We start from the raw sequence: 19,516 nt of genomic DNA on the forward strand, positions 1-19,516 counted from the left end.
AGAGGAAATCAAAATCAAAATAGAATATCTGAAAAATAATAGTAAAAATACTATATATCAAAATCTATGGGATACGATTAACACTCTACACAGAGGATAATTTATAGACCTAAACATTTTCATTAATAGAATAAGATTAACTGAATTAAGCATTCTCCTCAAAAAGTTATTGTAGAGAAATCCAAAATTAACCTCAGGAAAATAGAAAGGTAAAAGCTGAAATTAACAAAGAACAGCAGAAATGATTGATCCAACAGCTCATTCTTTGGAGAACAAAATCCAAAACAAATTAATCTTTTTTGTGGCACACAGAATAATGTGGCACTCACACACTCACGGAGATGTCCACGTCCTACTCCCCAGAAACTGTAAATATTATATGTTACCTTACATGGCAAAAGGGACTTTCAGTCCCACCCCCCTGACCTCAGGGAAGGGAGAGGCACTGGAGGTTGAATCAATCACCAATGGCCAATGACTTAATCAATCATGCTGTGTAATGAAGCCTCCATAAAAACCCAAAAGCAGGTGGGTCAGAGAGCTTCCTGTCTGGTAAACTCGTGGAGATTCAGGGAGAGTGGCTCAAAGAGCGTGGAAGTTGGTGCCCTTTCCCCATACGTTGCCCTGTGCATCTCTTCAATCTGTCTGTTACTGAGTTATATCCTTTTGTAATAAACCAGTGATCTAGTTAAGTAAAATGTTTCTCTGAGTTCTGTGAGCTGCTCTAGCAAATTAATCAAACCTAAGGAAGGGGTCATGGGGACCTCCTATCTATAGCCAGTCAGAAGCACAGGTGACAACCCGGACTTCTGATCGGTGTCTGAAGTGGGGAGGACTGAGCCCTTAACGTCCAGGATCTGACTCTGTCTCCAGGTAGACCGTGTCAGAATTGAATTGAACTGAGTTGACTGCTTGATGGTTGCGGGGGAAAACCCACATATCTGAACTGGTGTCAGATTTATACTTGGTCTTTTCTAGACTTCTGAAAAGGATTACCAAAAACATTCATGCCATGTTAACCGTATGGCTGCAATACATTTCTGGCAGTGACCTTAATATAGTAATGATATATATGCCCTTTTATTATAGGAAAGTACTTTGTTCTGAATTTCATCAATTGTTCACATGTTGTCTTTAAAATGTACATAGTCAAAATCTTTTCTGAAATAACAAATAAGTAAAAATAAATTCAACAATACTTAGATTTGGATGTTATACAACCTGATTCCACCATAATTATACAACTTTGTTTTCCACCATCCCCAAATAATGCCTCCTATATACGCCAAACATTGAAAGTTTGGATTTTATCCAGTTGGCACTGGGAAGCCAGTGTTGTGTTCTGGGTTTGATGGTCTATGGAGCTTCTCTCATTTCTAGTCTCTTGGAATTCTTTTTAGCCAAAGTATCTCTTTCCTCTCTCTCTCTAGGATGCCCATCATCAGTTTGGTATTACGTGAAATACCATGCGTGCTGTGGAGTTTACCTGGTTGGTTGTCTGATATGATCTCAACGGTGGCCTGCATTTAATACGATGCCAGAGCTTCCCTGACTTAATAAAGACTGAGGAATCCAGCCCTAGACCCAGACCTAGTAAGTGGCGGAGCCAGGGAAGAGCACAGGTCCAGGACCTAGGGCGGGCTTGGCCTTGAATCGGAGCACACAAAGCTTCTCTGGTTCCGGAGGGAAAAGCAGGGTAGACGGTACTGGGCAGTAGGTGGAGAGATTTGGTGGAAACTTAGGACTATTTTTCTCAATGAAAATAGGAAGCTCTGCTCAGGTGAGGATGGAGATGGAGGAAGCGGCTTTGGAAATTTGAGGAGCAAGAGTAAACAGTCCATAAAAGTGGAGTTAAGATGGCAGAGCAGCACTGAGGGCCCCCTGAGGTCAGTGATCAAGATTTTAGAGCACAAAGAATTTCCTGTCATAGATCAAATTCTTACATTTTATCTCAAATTCATATCATTTTTATAGTTTTCCTCCATTTTAGTGTATAAAAGCCTAAAACCGGTGCAAACTTAGTCCCAATTTCCATAGTAAGTGAAGGAAAATCATTTGTTTTCGGTGCCAAATTTTTAAAAAAATCCTTTTTTATTTGTATATTTCCACAAAACATTTTTGGTGGCCCTTTGTGCTTTGCCTCCTCCATATAATGTCTCAGTAGGAATTCTTCAAAAAACTTCATGAGAGTGATTGAATGAATGCAAAAGAGCCTCTGGGCTGAGAGTTAAAGGACAATAGTTAGCCATTTCAACTGCTTCTCCTAAGCTTTCTGAGGTTTGGTCAAGAGACGAATCTGGGCCTCTGTCTCCTGGGTTCACCTTTAACAATTTGCCACTTTATTCCTCCATGTAGCTCCCATTCTAGTAATAAGATATCTAGTAAAAGCTAGGAGTTGGGGAAATCATCCAAGTAGATACAGAAATATTAACATGGATTTTTAAACATTTTGTAAGTCCCAAAGGCCTAGACTCTTGTAAAATGTTGAGATTTTTGGTAGGTTTTATCACAAAAAGTTGATGTACCAGAAAAAATATTACACAGAGGTTTTAGCACAGAGCCAGATTGTACTAACCCAAAGAACCCTCAAGATTTTTTCCAGTGGCTTCTGAGGTAACTCGTACTTTTCTCTTCTTAGGGTGGGTTAGAGTTCATCCTCACAGAGCCCACCAGCCCTGGATGCAGTCCAGAAGCTCAGAATCACAGGAGTTTGTCCAGTGCTCTGGGCAGAAGTTGTCTGTCACTGTCACCCAGGGTTGGGTTTTTCCTCTGGTCTCAGTGAAGAGAAGGTCCACGTGTGCTCTCCTCTTCTCTCCCCTCCCTGGCGTCAGAGCAGGTGGAGAATGAGGAGGGCCTTTGCACTCCCACCACACGCGGGTCCGCCAAGCTTTCCTGATACCACACTTCACATCTCTCTTTTGTGTTTCCTCTTGTTGCCAGTTCGTTCCTTTACCATGGACTTAACTGGCCAGACCCAGTGGACTAAGAGCGAATTCCATTAGGAAGCGCACGGGGGAAGAAAGCAAAAGAATTTTGGCAAAATCACAAAACGTCAATAATACTATACCTATTGGAATGGACTACTCACCCATCTCGTGGGGGTGCTGTGAGACCTAATTAATGTTCATAAAGGCCTTTGAGTTCTTTGGAGGGACAGTGCCACCAGAGTGCTAAGCATTATTGTGAAGGGATTATGTGCACGAATACAATGCCAGGAGCCAGGATATTACTAAAAATAAAGCAGAACTTTCTGTGAGGAAGGTAAGGAAGGAAATGCCTCACTGAAAAAAGCTTAACTGTCTTTTAATACAAATGCTTAGGCTACCGGGTAATGGAACAGCAAATCTGAGATTCTATTCTAAGTAAAGGATTATGTTTTCTCGGCATTGTCAAGGTGCTGTGGAACAAAACAGAATGACTGCTTTACCCAAAAGGAGGTTATCGTCTTTGAAAAGAGATTAAGAGGATGTTTGGCTATTGCGCTGTGTAGTCCATCCATGAGGAAAAAGACAACAGTCAAGCAAATGTTTGTTGGCATTTGAGGGGAAGGGGTTTAAAAAATTGGAAGAAAGGAGACTGCTCCAAATAATTCTTGATGGTTTGCTCCCGATAAATCTAGTGAAGAAGAATAAGGCTTCTTAGAAACCTAAATACGTTTTTCATCTGCTTCTCTCTCAAACAACAGCTTTAAACTGTTTGAAATAGCAGAAGTAATAAATTATTGCTTGTGTGTTTACAGAGAATGATCACATTAACGGGGTGAAAAAACAACAATAAAACCTTCTACTTTGTATTATAAGTACTACACGCTACAGAGGTACTTAGGGAATGGATTCTACAGTGTCTTTAGACGTTCTAGTCAGACGTTGAGTTTGCAAAATTTACAGCAGAAATGGGAATGAAAACTCTGTCTCCTCCTAACCTCTTCTTTCTAACCCTTTTCTTCTCCTCCACCGGCTTATTTCGTAACAAGGCCTCTGGAGTCTGAAGCAGATTAGCAAACAAATAAATCCTTTAATGTCATGGAATACTTTCCCCAGCATAAATGGGATTAATCTGCAAACCCAGCAAATTCTACATTTCAAATACCTCAGCTGCATAATAGGCCATTTCTGCCAACCCCCTAATTTCTGGCACAAAGGTCATTTTATTTTAATGTTTGCACTGGTTAGACTTTCTTTCTTCAAGTCTTCCTTCCCATTCCATGAAAACGTCCCGTACGTACCCTTTAGAAAAGCATCAAAGAGCACAAATAATCACCTGTGCTTCACAGAGAAGCCGGAAGAGGGAACGAATGTGGACGGACCCTGAACTGCCTTCCACCCGCCTGGGAAGATCCAGCTTCAGACGCTCCCGAGGCAGCTTTGGTGTGGCTCTGGCTGTACAGCTCTGGGTGTGAGGACTGAGTTTCATGGCCAAACAGGGGTACTACATAGCCACACACCCTTGTTTCCCCCAGATTTTACTATAAGAATGAGAAAATCACTGGGCCGGTCCCACAGACCCTACTTAGACGTGTTCAGGACTAGAAATGGTTGAGCGTGTACGCATAGAGAAGGCAGGCAGTATCACCTCTCATCTTCGAATTAGAAGGGTTCTCTAAGCACCATTTAATTCACTGACTTGTCCAAGGTCACAAAATAAGAGGTAGGGGCACTTGGCGGTTTATAGCCACCAGGTCGTCTGCCTGCCAGAGCCATCATGTTCCTCCCAACCCACACCCCTTCCCTAAGGAAAAGATGGCCACGCTGCTCTCATTCAAGGAAAAAAGATTATTTTGGGATTATTTACTCAAAACTATTGGGTAAACTCTGACTCATATTAACATTTCCCTTTACTCACCCTGGAAATCTGAGCAACATGAGTCATCGAACTATTCTATCCTCTTGTTTGGTGACCAAAGGGAAATAGTTCATTTTAAGACGTCCTCGTGGCTGTTGTGGATAAATTTCTGAGAGTCGTAATGAACAAAGATATGATGAAGAATGAGGCCGGAAGATCCCTACAGCTGTGAGCCCCAAAGTCCTCATGCACATGAACCAGAGAGACTCCTCCTTCCTGAAATACACGGCGTCCGCCAGGCCTGGAAGCCACAATAGTATCAACAGTGAGATAAGGGAGAACGAGAGCGTAAGCAGGTTTCTAAAGAGCGGCCATGGCATCAGCAAAGCACACGACCAATGATGCACAGCAACCCACAACGAGACGGGCGAATCTTAGAAGAGGACCTTAAGCGAAAAAAAGTCCTAACATATTATATGCCACATGATACCCTTTATATAGTGTAAAGCAACTAAAATTTTTAAAAACGTGTGCAGTTTAGAAACACATTAAAACCATATAGAAAGAAAGGCAAGGAAATGATGAGTTCAGGATGGTGGTGGGAAGGACAGGGGTGACAGTGGTGGGGCACTGTCTGATTAGATGTTAGTTATTTTCTGGTCCTGTTTTTGTTTTGGGAGATGGGTTCACAGATGTTAGTTATGTATTAAAAATAAGTAAACACTGGGGCCAGCCTGGTGGTGTAGTGGGTTTGGATCTCGGGCACAGACATACACACCGTTCATCAAGCCATGCTGTGGCAGCATCCCACATACAAAATAGAGGAAGATGGGCAGGGATGTTAACTCAGGGACAATCTTCCTCAAGTAAAAAGAGGAAGATTGGCAACAGACGTTAGCTCAGGGCCAATCTTCCTCACCGCCCCCCCAAAAAAAACAGAGTAAATAATTAAACTTAAGCCAAACATTCATCACGACCCAATGATGACAATGTATCATGAATCAAGCATTTTGATTAACTAATTAATACACACCAAATTAAAAATAAAAGTGATAATTATGTTAGTTTTCTAAGGCTGCCATAACAAACTGCCGCAAACTGGGGGGCTTAAACAATCGAGACTCATTGTCTCACGATCTAGAGACTGGAAGTCCAAAATGAAGGTGCTGGCGGGCGGGTTCCTTCTGAGGGCTGTGAGGGAGGGATGTGCGCCAGGCCGCTCTTCCTCAGTGTCTCTCCACATCATCTTCCCCCTACGTTGTCTCTGTGTCCAGCTTTTCCCTTTTTATAATGCACTGGTCATATTGGAATCAGAACCTTTCTAATGCCTTAATTTGAACTTGATTACCTTTCTCAAGACCCCTTCTCCAAATAAGGTCACATTCTGAGGAAGCTGGGGTTAGAATTTCAACTTATCTTTTTTGGGAAGACACAATTCAACCCATAACAACAATGTACAATTCTTGACTGTTAAGATCGATGGCGTTGGGAAGGGAAGAAGAAAATTATTTTAATTGTACACTTACAATGCAGTTTTCAAAGTTGTTCTTCATTTTGGCACTGCTGGCTTAAACGTTGTGAATGGAAGAAAGCCTAGAGAGATTGCTGGAACACTCCAAAACGGTTATCCAGAGAGAGGGATCTCATTCTCTGAAAGTCTTTTTAATTGATTACAAATATTGATTGCAAATCTTTACACTAACTTTGATTCATTCTCCTCCTTAAAGCAGCTGCTAAATCCTAGGTATCCTTTCTATCGTGCATCACCTGTCGATATTTGAATGTGTCAGTTTCTCTCTTCCTAGAATCTATTTGTAACATGAGTTTTTAAATGTTAGATGTACAAGGCTGTGTATGGCGACACTGTTTGTACTAGCAGAAAAAAAAAAATAGTAGAGACATCCTAAAGGTGTATCGGTAGGGAAATTGTTGAATAAGTTCTAGCATATCCATGCTGGCAAGCATTTAAAAAGTACAAGATGGAGTTACATAAGAACAGCCAGGCAATGACGGAGCATTCACTGTGTGCAAGCCCTGTGCTAAGTGCTCCTGTTTGATTGTCCAATTTATTCTCAACACAGTAGCTTATTTGCCATGTGCAGCTGACGAAAGTGGGACCTAGGAGACCTGAGCAGTGAAGTAACTTGCTAAAGAGGACACAGCTTGTAACGTAGCAGAGACAGGATTCAAACCAAGGAAGTGTATGAATGAGATAAAAAGTTTTTGAAAACTATGTGCCATGGTGTGAATAGCGGTTATTACTCTAAAGTAGAGGGGTTATAGATTATTTTTCTTTTATTTTTTAAAACACAAAATTTGTGCCTCTCAGGCCCCTTCCTTCCTTCCTTCCTGTTCCCTCTGCTCCCAGTTGAGTCCAGGTTTTGTCATCTCATGCTCGGTTTACACACTGGTATCCTGGTCTCTAGTTTTCCTCTAAACGTCCTGCATGACCCCTGAATCTGGCAGTCGCCTCCAGTGGGCCCCTGCCTTCCAAGAAAGCCCAACTCTTCAGGCTGGGATTCCCTGGCCACGTCCTCACGAGAGGCACAGAGTTCAGCATCAGCAGCTCTGCTCCCAGTGCTTATTTGTCTCCTGCCTCTTGCCATTCCGGATTTCTGTGCCCCCAGTCAGTGTCCTTCCACGAGGCACCCTCACCCACATGCCTCCGTTCCCTTCTTTGCCGAGCTAACGCCTCCAGCGCTCAGCCGAGGCCACCACCCTGTGAGGCTGCCCCTCGCTCTGCCAGCCTTTGGTGCCTTCTCCTTTCTGTGGCCTCCTGTTCACCATTCATTTCGGCACTTAACATGTGTTTTTGCACTGCTGTCTTACTGTTTCACTTGTGCTGTCCTTCATGTTGGATCGGAGCTCCTGAAGGCAGACGGCACCCATTTTCCTTTTGTGCCACTGCATACAACTCAGCACTGTGCTGGATCTCTACCTGGTGTCCAAGAAACAGTCTGTAATAACGCCAGTGAATTAAGGTTGCTATGTTTCAAATGGATACTGTTCATAACAAAATAATAGATAGCTGACATGAGGGAAAATCGAAAGCATAAACATTGTCCCAGAGTAAATCTTGCCCTGGGATGGGTTGATGACGTAGCAGCTGGCTGTGCTGCTATTCCTGTAATCATCTGAGCTTTCTGGCTCGTCTAACAGGGGTTCCCACCTCTAAGTGCCTACCCGAGTCCATGAAGAGAAGGAACAGATAGGACCATGCGTCAGCAGCTCTAATCAGTTTATCGTGTGGACTTTGACATCCTAGCTCTCCCCTGTGACTGGGTCTCTCCCTCTTTTCCAAGGGAGATAATTCCTGCTTGTTACCTCAGTCTCTCAGTAACTGGCTTTCCTATCCTTGGATTGAACTGTCCGTGGCTGAGGCCCCACACCAGCTGCCAGATTCCTTGTGCTACCATCTCCCTCGCTGGACTCCTATGGGAGCATACTAGACCTCTCCTTGGATTTTGGACTAGGTTTGAACCTTTAGTTAATAGCATTTATATCCCATGTACCCTTTCCTTATATGGATTTATCTCCTGGCTTCATACCTAATTTGGGCTTCATGGCAGAGGATTATTGAAATCTCAAGTAAGGCATTTCTGTCCTTACTCCCACGTCCAGCATTTGAACCTTGTCCTTCTCTGTGAGTGCACCCTGGAAATCCTCCCAACTGTCCATAGCCTGGCCTTTATAGCCCCTGATCCTCTCTGAACAAATGCAGCTGGAAAACAGAGCATTGCTTCAGTTATACTGCGTGGGAAGAGGAATGACCAAAAGTTTTTGAAGATTAGAAAAGAGATTGCTAGAGAGCGTTGAAAGAAGATAGATGAAAGAAATCTGCCGATGCAGAATGAGACAGTTATCAGATGCGCAGACTCCGTAAGAGAGTTTACTGTGCTGTGTGAGGCAGTCTTGACCTTCACACAAAGATGAGTAGCCACTCCCAAAATTAAAGTGGAAGCTGACTCGTTTACTCAGTGTCACATCTAGTCATTCAATATCAGTTTTCAAAATGTCACTGTGTAGAGGCTGAGGATTATACAGGATCTTTTCTTGCTGGAGGCAGGCTGGTTAGCATGATTGCTGGGGGAAGATAATCAGAGGTAGGTCAGGGGATGTAGCAGTGGGAACAGCGATGCTGAGGAGGGAGCAGATGCCATTCTCCAGCTCAGAGCCTGCAGCACCAGGACGGCGGTGCCCTTCACCTGAGCAGCCGCCATTTTGGTGACCTTGACTCTTGGCCTTCTAGGCCTGCCCAACTCATCCTCCAAAGTTGATAGAATGTAAGGAGAACACCCTCCAAGTAGGAAGGACCAAAATCTCTATGTGGCACCAAAAGCACTCCTGGCCCCCTACTCCAAAAATTCAGGATCAAGGTCATTGTGCCGAGGAGGAGCAGGCAGAGCTGTAGTAAAGACCTTAAACTTCACGGTCTGGATTTGAATCCTCGCTCTACTGTCAACTCCCTGTGTGATCTCCAGGCAAATCACCCAACTTCTCCAATACAAATTTCTTTTTTTTTTTTAAGATTTTTTTTTCCTTTTTCTCTCCAAGCCGCCGGGTACATAGTTGTATATTTTCAGTTGTGGGTCCTTCCACATGTGGCACATGGTACGCTGCCTCAGCATGCTTGATGAGCAGTGCCATGTCCACACCCAGGATTCGAACCAGTGAAACCCTGGGCCACGAAAGCAGAGTGTGCGAACTTAACCATTTGGCCATGGGGCCGGCCCCGCCAATACAAACTTCTTATTCTCTCCCACTAAGACCTGTTTTTACCCACAGAACATTTCTGACACCAAAAGTGTGAGCTCTCCCTGCCAAGCAATTCTCTGCAAACACCAGCAGAGTGTCTTACAAGTCAATTAAATTCTAACTACCTGGAGTTAAGGGTAAGGGCTCATCCCATAAGACTGCCCCCGACTTCAGATGCCAATCGCAAGTTCAGGTCACTTGTATTTCTGATTGACTGGCTATAAAGCAAAGGTTCCCATGACCCCCTCCTTAGGTTCAGTAATTTGCTAGAACAGCTCATAGAACTCAGGAAGTCACTTTACTTACTATTATCGGTCTATTATAAAGGATACAACTCAGGAAGAGCCAAATGGAAGAGGTGCATAGGGCAAGGTCTCAGGGAGTGGCGTGGAGCTTCTGTGTCCTCTCCAGGTGTACCACCCTCCCAGCATCTGTATATGTTCACCAACCCTGAAGCTCTTTGAACCCAGTTGTTTTGGGGTTTTTTATGGAGGTTCCATTATGTAGGCATGATTGATTAAACCATTGGTCATTGGTGATTAACCCAATCTCCAGCCTCTCTCTACTCCCCAGTTTAGGGAGTGGAGCTGAAAGTTCTAACCTAATCACATGGTTTGTTCCTCTGGCAACCAGAACTGATCCCTACCCCCCACCCCCCCACCCCCCCCACCCCCCCCCCAACCTCAGCTGTCTAGGAGCCCGCCAAGAGTCACTTCATTAACATAAACTCTGGTCGGGCTGAAAGGGGCTTATTATGAATAACAAAAGATGCTCCTCTCACCCCTATCACTCAGGAAATTACAAGGGTTTTAGGAGCTCTGTGCCAAGAGCCAGGGATAAAGACCAACTCCACATTTCTTATTCTATCGCAATAACACTCTCTGAAACACAAAACTCATAACATCTACCTTTTAAGGTTGTGCAGGATAAAATGAAATGATGTTTGTAAAGTGTGACCCAGGCTGCGTCTTTAACGAACGCTCATTGGCTACCCTGCCCACCCCCTCCCATTCTAGGTTCTGAGTGTACATCCTCCTGCCTTTTATACGCATCCTGTGGAAATCTGAACAATTCAGAGAAGTTTTTCTGTAGCGGCCATCACCTGTTCTTTTTCACAGGAATTATTTGAGTGTTTGCTCTGACACTGTTTTTTTTTGTTTTCAGAATTTCCCTTTCTTGTGAATCATATTCCTGGCCTACAGGGGCATGCCTGTCATTTTTCTGACAATTCTAAAACCTATTTTCCAAAGTTCAAAACTCACGTCAGCTCAGCCTGATGGTCCCTTTCCTCTATGTGACCCAGAATGACGTGGTCATTTTTTTCTCTAGTTTCCTGGAAGTTATACAATAGCCATCGAGTTCTTTTTCGTCAGAATTAAGTCAAGAATAGAAGTTCCCTTGTTGTTTCCTCTGTCTTCCTGGTGAGGAGAGTATCATGAAGATTGGCAAGGACTGATTACATGGTTTACTTTTAGCAGGCAAGACTCCTAGCAAAATCTGAACCTTCGAACCTGGTCCCCATCATCACCTAATTTGCCTGTTTATTAACTAGTATTGGTAAAGCATTATCCCACATCCCCTTAAGAATAAAAAACAGTAATAGCTTATATTTATTGTGCATTTTCAATGTGTGTACCAGGCACTTGCTAAGCACTTTAAATATGTTGTAATTTTTAAGTTCAAAAACAACCCCAGAAGCATATATAATCATATATATATATATATATATATATATATATATATATATACACACCATGGAATATTAATCTTAAAAAAGAAGGAGATCCTGCCATTTGCAATAACATAGATGGACCTTGAGGGCATTACGCTTAGTAAAATAAGCCAGACAAAAAAAGACAAATACTGCATGGTATCACTTATATATAGAATCTTTAAAAAAAAAAAAGTCCAACTCATAGAAACAGAGAACAGAAAAGTGGTTGCTAGGAGCTGGGGGGTGGCGGAAATAGGGAGAGGTTGGTAAAAGGGTACAAACTTTCAGCTATAAGATGAATAAGGTCTGAGAATCTAATATATAACATGGTGACTACAGTTGATGACACTGTATTGTGTGCTTGAAATCTGCTAAGAGAATAGAACTTAATGTTCTCACCAAACACACACAAAAAAAGGCAAAGATGTGAGGTGATGGATATGTAATTAACCTGATGGGGGGATCCTTTCACATTGTGTACGTATATCAAATCACCATGACGTACACTTTCAATATCTTACAATTTTATTGGTCAATTACACCTGAAAGCTGGAAAAAAAAAACCCATAAGGTAAGTGCTATCATCAGTTCCCATTTTACAGGTATGGAAACTGAGTCACAAAGAGATTATGTAATTTGCCTAAAGCCCCAGTGCTTGCAAGTAGGACAGCCAGGATTCTAACCCCAGTGCCCAGCTGTGTATCAATACCCGATCGCTCCTCATGCTGGGGTTCCATTGCCAGCTCCCTAACTGACCCGTTTTCTGAACTTGGAAATGTTGCTTAACGTCTGTCTCTCAATTTCCTCATTTGCAAAAACGAGAATAACAACATCAACATCACAGGGACTGTTAGGAAAACGAAATGAGGTACCAGACGGCAGCGGGCAGCCCGGTTCCTGGTGAGCAGGTGCTCGCCAGCGGCCGCTGTCAGGCGTCGGAGCGTCCTTCTTATTCCTGCCGCCACGGCATCCCCTCTGGTCCTGAGCTGCTCTTGTCCTTCGCATGTTCACATTTCAGAAACCAGATTCCCTCTTATAATCAATGCATACACCTTGAGGAAGTTTACCTTTTTTTCCCCAAAAAGTTACTTCTTATAACTGGTATCTATGGATCAAGGAAATACATCATTTCCACGTGTATTTGTTTTATCTGGCTAGTTTCTTGATAACTTAAGGGCGAGAGGCATATCTTGAATTTTTCTGAGTTCTGGCAACACCCGATACCGAGTCTCACACACTCTGAACACGCAAACAATCGTAGGTACAGAAGTGTTTGTCAAAAGCGAATTCAGCTGCTCTGCATCGTGCTGAGTAAAGGATGCTTTTTTTTTCCTAAGGCAGGGCCTGGAGTCGGGCTGAGGAGAGACGGTGTGTTGTCCTCCAGGGTCGTTCCCCTGCCTGCACCGTGGGCCGACCGCTTCCCGGAGGGAGTCTTTCGAGAAAGCAGCGGCCAGCAGCAGCCCCTGACCGCAGAGCTTGCCCGCTCCCGGGCTTTACCGGAGACGTGAGCCGGAGGAGTGCGGGGCAGGGGAACATGGGCTGTGTGGGCCATGGGTGAGCGCCAGCTCTGAGGAGCCCCCGGCCGGAGGAGAAAGGCAGAGCTGGATTCCGTTCTCGGAGGTCTGGGAGTCTGCGTGCGTATTCTGCTTTCACAGCCTGCCGGCGATTAGGGCCTGCTGCTGCGAACGTCTGAGCGGGCCCTCATCCCACAGTTAATGCGCTCAGGAAGCGGGCCTTGCTGAGCGAGCGCAGCTGTCTGGACCAGGTACAGGCCCAGCTTAGCGGGAATTATTGGAAACATGAGCACGGGGACGGTGTCTTTGGGCTGCATCAGTGGTTTTCATGTCCAGCCTTCTCAAGACTTTTATAACTACTGCTAGAAAGCAAACAAACAAATAAAAATTAACTAGTCTGAAAGTTGGTCAGCTAAACCTCAAGCTGGAGATGATTTTTTTTTTTTCTGAAATGGAGAACGTTTCTAAATTATTGATCTAAAAGTGAGTGAAGTGTCCTGGGTCTGTGGTCGTTTTTGCTTGCGCTTTAAGGGTTTCACAGTTAGAAAGAGCAGATTGTTGAGTAGCACTTCCCTCCAGGATGACCTCCTTCCTTTTATTAAAAAGCTGACAGAGGGGCCGGCTCCGCTGCCGAGTGGTTAAGTTCGCGCGCTCCGCTGCGGCGGCCCAGGGTTCGGATCCTGGGCGCGGACAAGGCACCGTTCGTCGGGCCACGTTGAGAAGGCGTCCCACACCCCACAACTAGAAGGACCTGCAACTAAGATACACAACTGTGTAAGGGGGGGTTGGGGGAGATAAAGCAGGAAAAAAAAAAAGCTGACAGAAACAGCATTTGTGTGGAACAAACTTCCCTAGCATATCTACTGGCTTATAAATATTCTACAAAATTTAATGAGTTGGGTTTTGAAAAAGATCATGAGTTATCCAGCTTCTATTGCCCACGTAGACTTCCCTTTGGGCTTACAGGGCTTTTCTTTGAGTTTTGTTTTTTTTTTTTGAGGAAGATTAGCCCTGAGCTAACATCTGCTGCCAATCCTCCTCTTTTTGCTGAGGAAGACTGGCCCTGAGCTAACGTAGATGCCCATCTTCCTCTACTTTATACGTGGGACACCTGCCACAGCATGGCTTGCCAAGCAGTGCCATGTCCGCACCTAGGATCCGAACCGGCAAACCCCGGGCCACAGAAGTGGAACATGCGCCCTTAACTGCTGTGCCACAGGCTGGCCCCTCTTTGAGTTTTCCTCTTCAGTTTCTCTTTTGATTGACGTGGCCAAATGCTGGAGATGCTTATTGTGGGAAACCTGCCCTACTTTTCTTTGTGTATTTATAGAAATTATGCTTGAGCTCTGCTCTCCTAATAGAAGGGAGATACATGTTCTGCTTCTAGTGTCACTCAGCTCCTGTTGGGAGCAGAAGTAGCCCAGACAGTCCCCCCAGTGGGAGTGGCCCACGAGAGGAGGGGCAGCACCCCTCCCCCCATCAGGTTGGGATTATTTGCTTTGGTAGTTAATGAAAGAGAGAGTCTTTTTCTGACTTTTTTGCTAAAAATTTACGTTTATGCCTCTTCTCAAATGTTTCTGTCTTCTCAGGTACCTCTTGTCCATTCTGCGGGGCGACTGTATCGCCCACTCCAGGGGCGGGTTCCCTCCGGTTCCGCACGCTTGGTGTCTCCGGGCTGTGCGGCCCTGCAGGGAGCCTCAGGGTCCATGGGAGCCACTGCCTTTCTCCCCTCCCACGAACTTTCTTTTCTTTCCGATCCCATTCCCTCGGGACCTGCAAAGCCCCATATAGCTCTTCCTTCCTTGCCTCTCTTTCACTTGCCCCCTCCCCGCAGCCCGCCCTGAGGCCCAGCTTCACTGCATCTCTCCTTGGAGGAGACCTGAACCTCACGACAGACTTTTGAAAAGCATTTCAGAGTCACGTTGTCCAGAATGTCTATCTTAGGATATTCATTCTGAGAAACGCTTCTCCATAAAAGAGGTTTCTGGTCAGAACATATCTCACTTTTGGAAAGTCCATTAACATTGTCAGTAAAGGTTAAAATAAGCCTGGGAGAAGTCCTGTGCTTAAAAAATAATGAACCAACCAATAATAACAGCAAAAATAAACGCCATTTGACTTTGCTTAACCCGGAATTTCCCAGATGATTTGTACTCCTTTGTTTCACGATCCTGGTGGTCTCCAGAACAGGCTTTGGGAATTGCTGTCCTAGAGCGTCCCAGCCACCTCCTGGGCCCAAGGAAGTCAAAGCAATTTAGCAGAATGTTTAACCAGGTTCCAGGGAACTATATGTGATTTCTAGTATGTTTAAACTTTTACTTTGTTGTCCTAAAATAGATGACACCTAGAAATCGAGTTGGGTTGTTATTCTTCAAGCCCCATTACACAGAGACCGTCCTGCCAGTGCACCTGAGAAAAGACAATTGCTACACTAGACCAAATCCAGGTAGTGAGATTACAAAGAGACAAACTAGAAATGGTGTAGAATAAGGTCAGCTGGTCCGAGAACAGCCTCTCTGGGAAACAATACCCAGAGCTGGTCCTCAGTTGCATTCATGTGAAGGAACTTGATTTGGTCAGTGCCCTCAGAGGTGATCATGCTCAAAGCAATTGAAACCTCACATAAAACACCAAATGCTGACAGGGATCTGGAGCAACAGGAATGCTCATTCGTTACTGGTGGGAATGCCAAATGGTACAGGCACTCTGGAAGACAGTTTGGAAGTTTCTTTTTTTTTTTTTTTTATTAAAGCAGTCTTTTTTTTTTTTTTTGCAGAGGAAGATTTTCCTTAAGCTAATATCTGTTGCCAGTCTTCCTCCCCCTTTCTTTCCCTTTTGCCCCTGCAAAGCTCCAGTACATAATTGTGTATAGTTGTAAATTCTTCTGCTTCTTCTATGTGAGCCTCCACAACAGCATGGCTACTGACAGATGAGTGGTGTGGTTCTGTCTGGGAACCAAACCCAGGCTGCCGAAGTGGAGCATGCTGAAATTTAACCAAAAAGCCATCAGGACTGGCTCCAGTTTAGCAGTTTCTTACAAAACAACATGCTCTTACCATATGATCCAGCAATTGTGCTCTTTGATATTTGCCCAAGGAGTTGAAAACTTATGTGCACACAAAAACCTGCACACAGATGTTTATAGCAGCCTTATTCATAATTGCCAAAACTTGGAAGCAACCAAGATGTCCTTCAGTAGGTGGATAGATAAATAAACTGGTACATCCAGACAATGGATATTATTCAGTGCTAAAAAGAAATGAGCTATCAAGCCATGAAAAGACATAAGAAATCTTAAATGCATATTACTAAGTGAAAGAAGCCAATTTGAAAAGGCTTTATACTGCAAGATTCCAACTATCTGACATTCTGGAAAAGATGAAACTATGGAGACAGTAAAAAGATCCATGGTTGCCAGGGCTCAGGGTGGAGGGGAGGCATAGGTGGAGCACGGAGGATTTTTTAGGGCAGTGAAACTACTCTGTATGATACTACCATGATGAACACACGTCATTGCACAGTCTTCCAAACTCATAGGCTGTACAACCCTGAGAGTGAATCCTAAGGTAAACTTTGGCCTTGGGGTGATAACGATGTGTCAATGTAGGTTTGTCAGTTGTAACAAATGTCCCACTCTGGTGGGGGACATTGATAATAGGGGAGGATATGCACGAGTTGGGGCAGGGAGTATATGGGAAATCTCTGTACCTTCTTCTCAATTTTGTTGTGAACTTAAAACTGCTCTAAATAAATTGTGAATTTAAAAGAAACAACTCAGGAAAAAAAAAAAAGAAACTCCTACAAGATTGATGTATAAGCCAGAAAGCTGATGATTGCTGTTCAGTAAGAATAGAAATGCCAAGGGTAGCCATCTGGTCACACGGGCTGGCCAGTATGCTCTCTTCCTTGGGAAGGCTGCATAGGAAGCCAGAAATTACAATCACAAGTTTGCTTCGTGAGCAAGAAATCTGAGCAAGGGAATTTCATTGGATAGGGATATTCACTGGAGGGGTGAACTTGCCAAATAGAAGAATAATTACGTTGGCAGATCTAGACACACCTCTCCCTGGAGATGCACTGAAACCTTCTTATGAAAGACCCCCTTTCATTGCACTCTGAGACGATTCCTATCAGGAGAAGAGAAAGAGTTCCCAAATCAGATTCCAGGCCTGACTTCCGGCACCCATGCTCTAGTTGTCTAGGTTGCACTTGGTTCTTCTCTAGATTATCTCAAGCTGACATTTCCAGTCGGTCTCCAAATGTCTGTCTTCTGCAGATGGCTCATCTCCAAGACCACTCTCACTTTCGGAGATTATTTCCATATTTGGGCTACCTTACTTCACCTCATGTGTCCTGACTACTCTGTGGCCCAGCGTGGCTGTTTGGATTGGTCTGTCTTTGGTAGAGGCAGGAGGAGAGAGGGATATGTATGGATAATGGAGTATGTATAAGTATGTATGTATGGATAATGCTCTTTACCGATTTGCCATCCATGCCCTTCTCTATACAAATAAGATTTTCCTCCAGTCTGTTATGCTTTTTGGGTTAATTCAAAGCAATTCAAGTCAACAAATATAATGATATTTGTTTACCAAGTGTCATGAACTGAATGTTTGTGTCCTCCCAAAATTCATCTGCATAACCCTAACTCCCAATAGGATGGTATTGTAAGCTCCATGTAGGTAAGGACATTCATGGGCTGTCTTATTTATGATAGTAACACTGTGTCCCTAGCCCCTAGAGCCGCCTGAGCACACACTTGGAGCTCAATCAGTGCACACTGCAGAGAGGAGTGGGTGAGTCAGTGAGGCTTGTTTCAGAGCCAACACACCTGAAAACATCCGTCAGAACCTGATTATCTACAGAAGCAGGGCGTGAACATTCCCTTGATTCCAGCAAGACAACATTTCTAGCAGGTGGCAGCAGGGGGTGCTCTCTGCTCCGTCAAAAGAGACACGCACAAAGTCCATGTTATCCCAAAGCCAGAGAAGCCGACTGGCCCATGGAGGTGACGGCCTGGCAGAAACAGGTGGGCCCTATTTACGTGGAGCTGAGTGGGAGGACGAGAGAGGACCTGCCTTTGCCTTGATCAAGGGCAGAGAGGTGTTAACAGGAAGGGAGGAGGGAGAATGAATTAAAGATGGGGAATATGGTAGAAAGGGTAGTATCAGGGGTGGGATAAAAAATTATGAAATTATCATTGTAGGGGCCCTTGAAGGACATCAAAGTCAGCCTTCTCCCTTTGCTGTCCCCCACAATGACCTTGATACATGGCCGTCTCTTCTCAGTAGAAGTTTGCCCTGTCATGGGAAGTTCAATACCCAGTGTTACTGACAGTAGGTGACATACATTGAGAGCTGACTTGGGGCCATACTGGGCCACCAGGTACGCTGTGCAGGGCGTCACTGCATTGGCAGAGACTGTGACATGAGTAGTGGCTCCTGAACCTGTGCAGTGTGGCACCTCCCCTGTTGGGTGTCATCTAAGTTCATCAATACAACCCAGCCAGGTAGGGACATGGTAATCGATGGCCTTGCTGGGAATTAAACCTCAAAGTTCCTCCTCAAAGTGCAAATCTGACCCTCTGACACCCACTTTTTCTTAGCTTCCAGCCAGTTGCCCTGACGTTGTCCTCTGAAATACCCCAAATACTGTTAGCCCTTCCATTTCCTATGCCCAGGCTTCCCTCCACACACATGCCTCTCGCTGATTCCTGATCTTCTCAAAATCCATGTGCCTTGGTACTCCTTGGGCACAGAGTAATTTTTCTACATTGTCCTTACAGTACAGCACTCCAGGTGTGATTGATCTTGAGCAGAATACAGTGGGATTGTCTCCTCCCATTTCCATCCACGCTGGAGCCCGAGAATTAGCTTTTGTTAGGGGAGGTAGTTGAATTAGTTAACACACTGCCCTCACTGTCTGGATAGTCACCTCGGATTTTGCCCAGACTCCTGCTCATGGTGCACTGAGCGGTGGTAACGGTTAATAACCACCTGTCTTCACTCCTCACCCCTCAAAGCCGTGACCTGTAGTGCTGGCCATTTCCCTGGTGTAAATACTGCCACCATGGCTGATTTCAAGCTACCCAAGTGAGGTCATGGATTTGGGGAAAGCTGCTAACTATCCTAGAGCAGCTCCAGCACACCATGGCCCTTCCCCCAGCTGCTGCCCCTCCTGCCCGCCCCTCTACTCCCACACAGACACACAATCTCCCATGTTACTTGAGAAACCTCACCTAAGAGAACCCACGCATCTGCCTTGTGCAAACACTCTGAGTTTCTCCATAAAACCAGAGTTCTATACAAACCAGACATAAGGGAATCAGAAGAGAAGAAAGGAATGTATTAAATCTCTTTCAGGTCTACTGCTTGTCTCATTCGGCCTGTGGGCACATGGACACGTGCCTATTTTCATGGCTTTCCTAAAACATGTTGGCTGATTAAAATTCCTTGTTTTCTTTTTCTGACCAAGACTAATGGACAAAAGAGACATAGTTCTTTTGTTGTTGTTTTGGTTTCTTTTATTTAACTACACTCATTTCTTTTTTTCCCCTCAACTCTCACAACAGGTGGTATGACTTAAGAAGACATAATTCAGCAACGAGCTCTTCAGTGAACGTGTGATGTCCCACATGCGGGGCTGTGACACCATTTGAATGCCAAGTTTCGTGTGTGTGTGTTTTGAGAGTATGTTTCAGAACTATAATTTATTTACCATGTTTTTATTTGGGTCAGTGGGAGAGGACTGG

This window comes from Equus asinus, chromosome 3 (genome assembly GCF_041296235.1).
Source record: "Equus asinus isolate D_3611 breed Donkey chromosome 3, EquAss-T2T_v2, whole genome shotgun sequence".
NCBI lineage: Eukaryota > Metazoa > Chordata > Mammalia > Perissodactyla > Equidae > Equus > Equus asinus.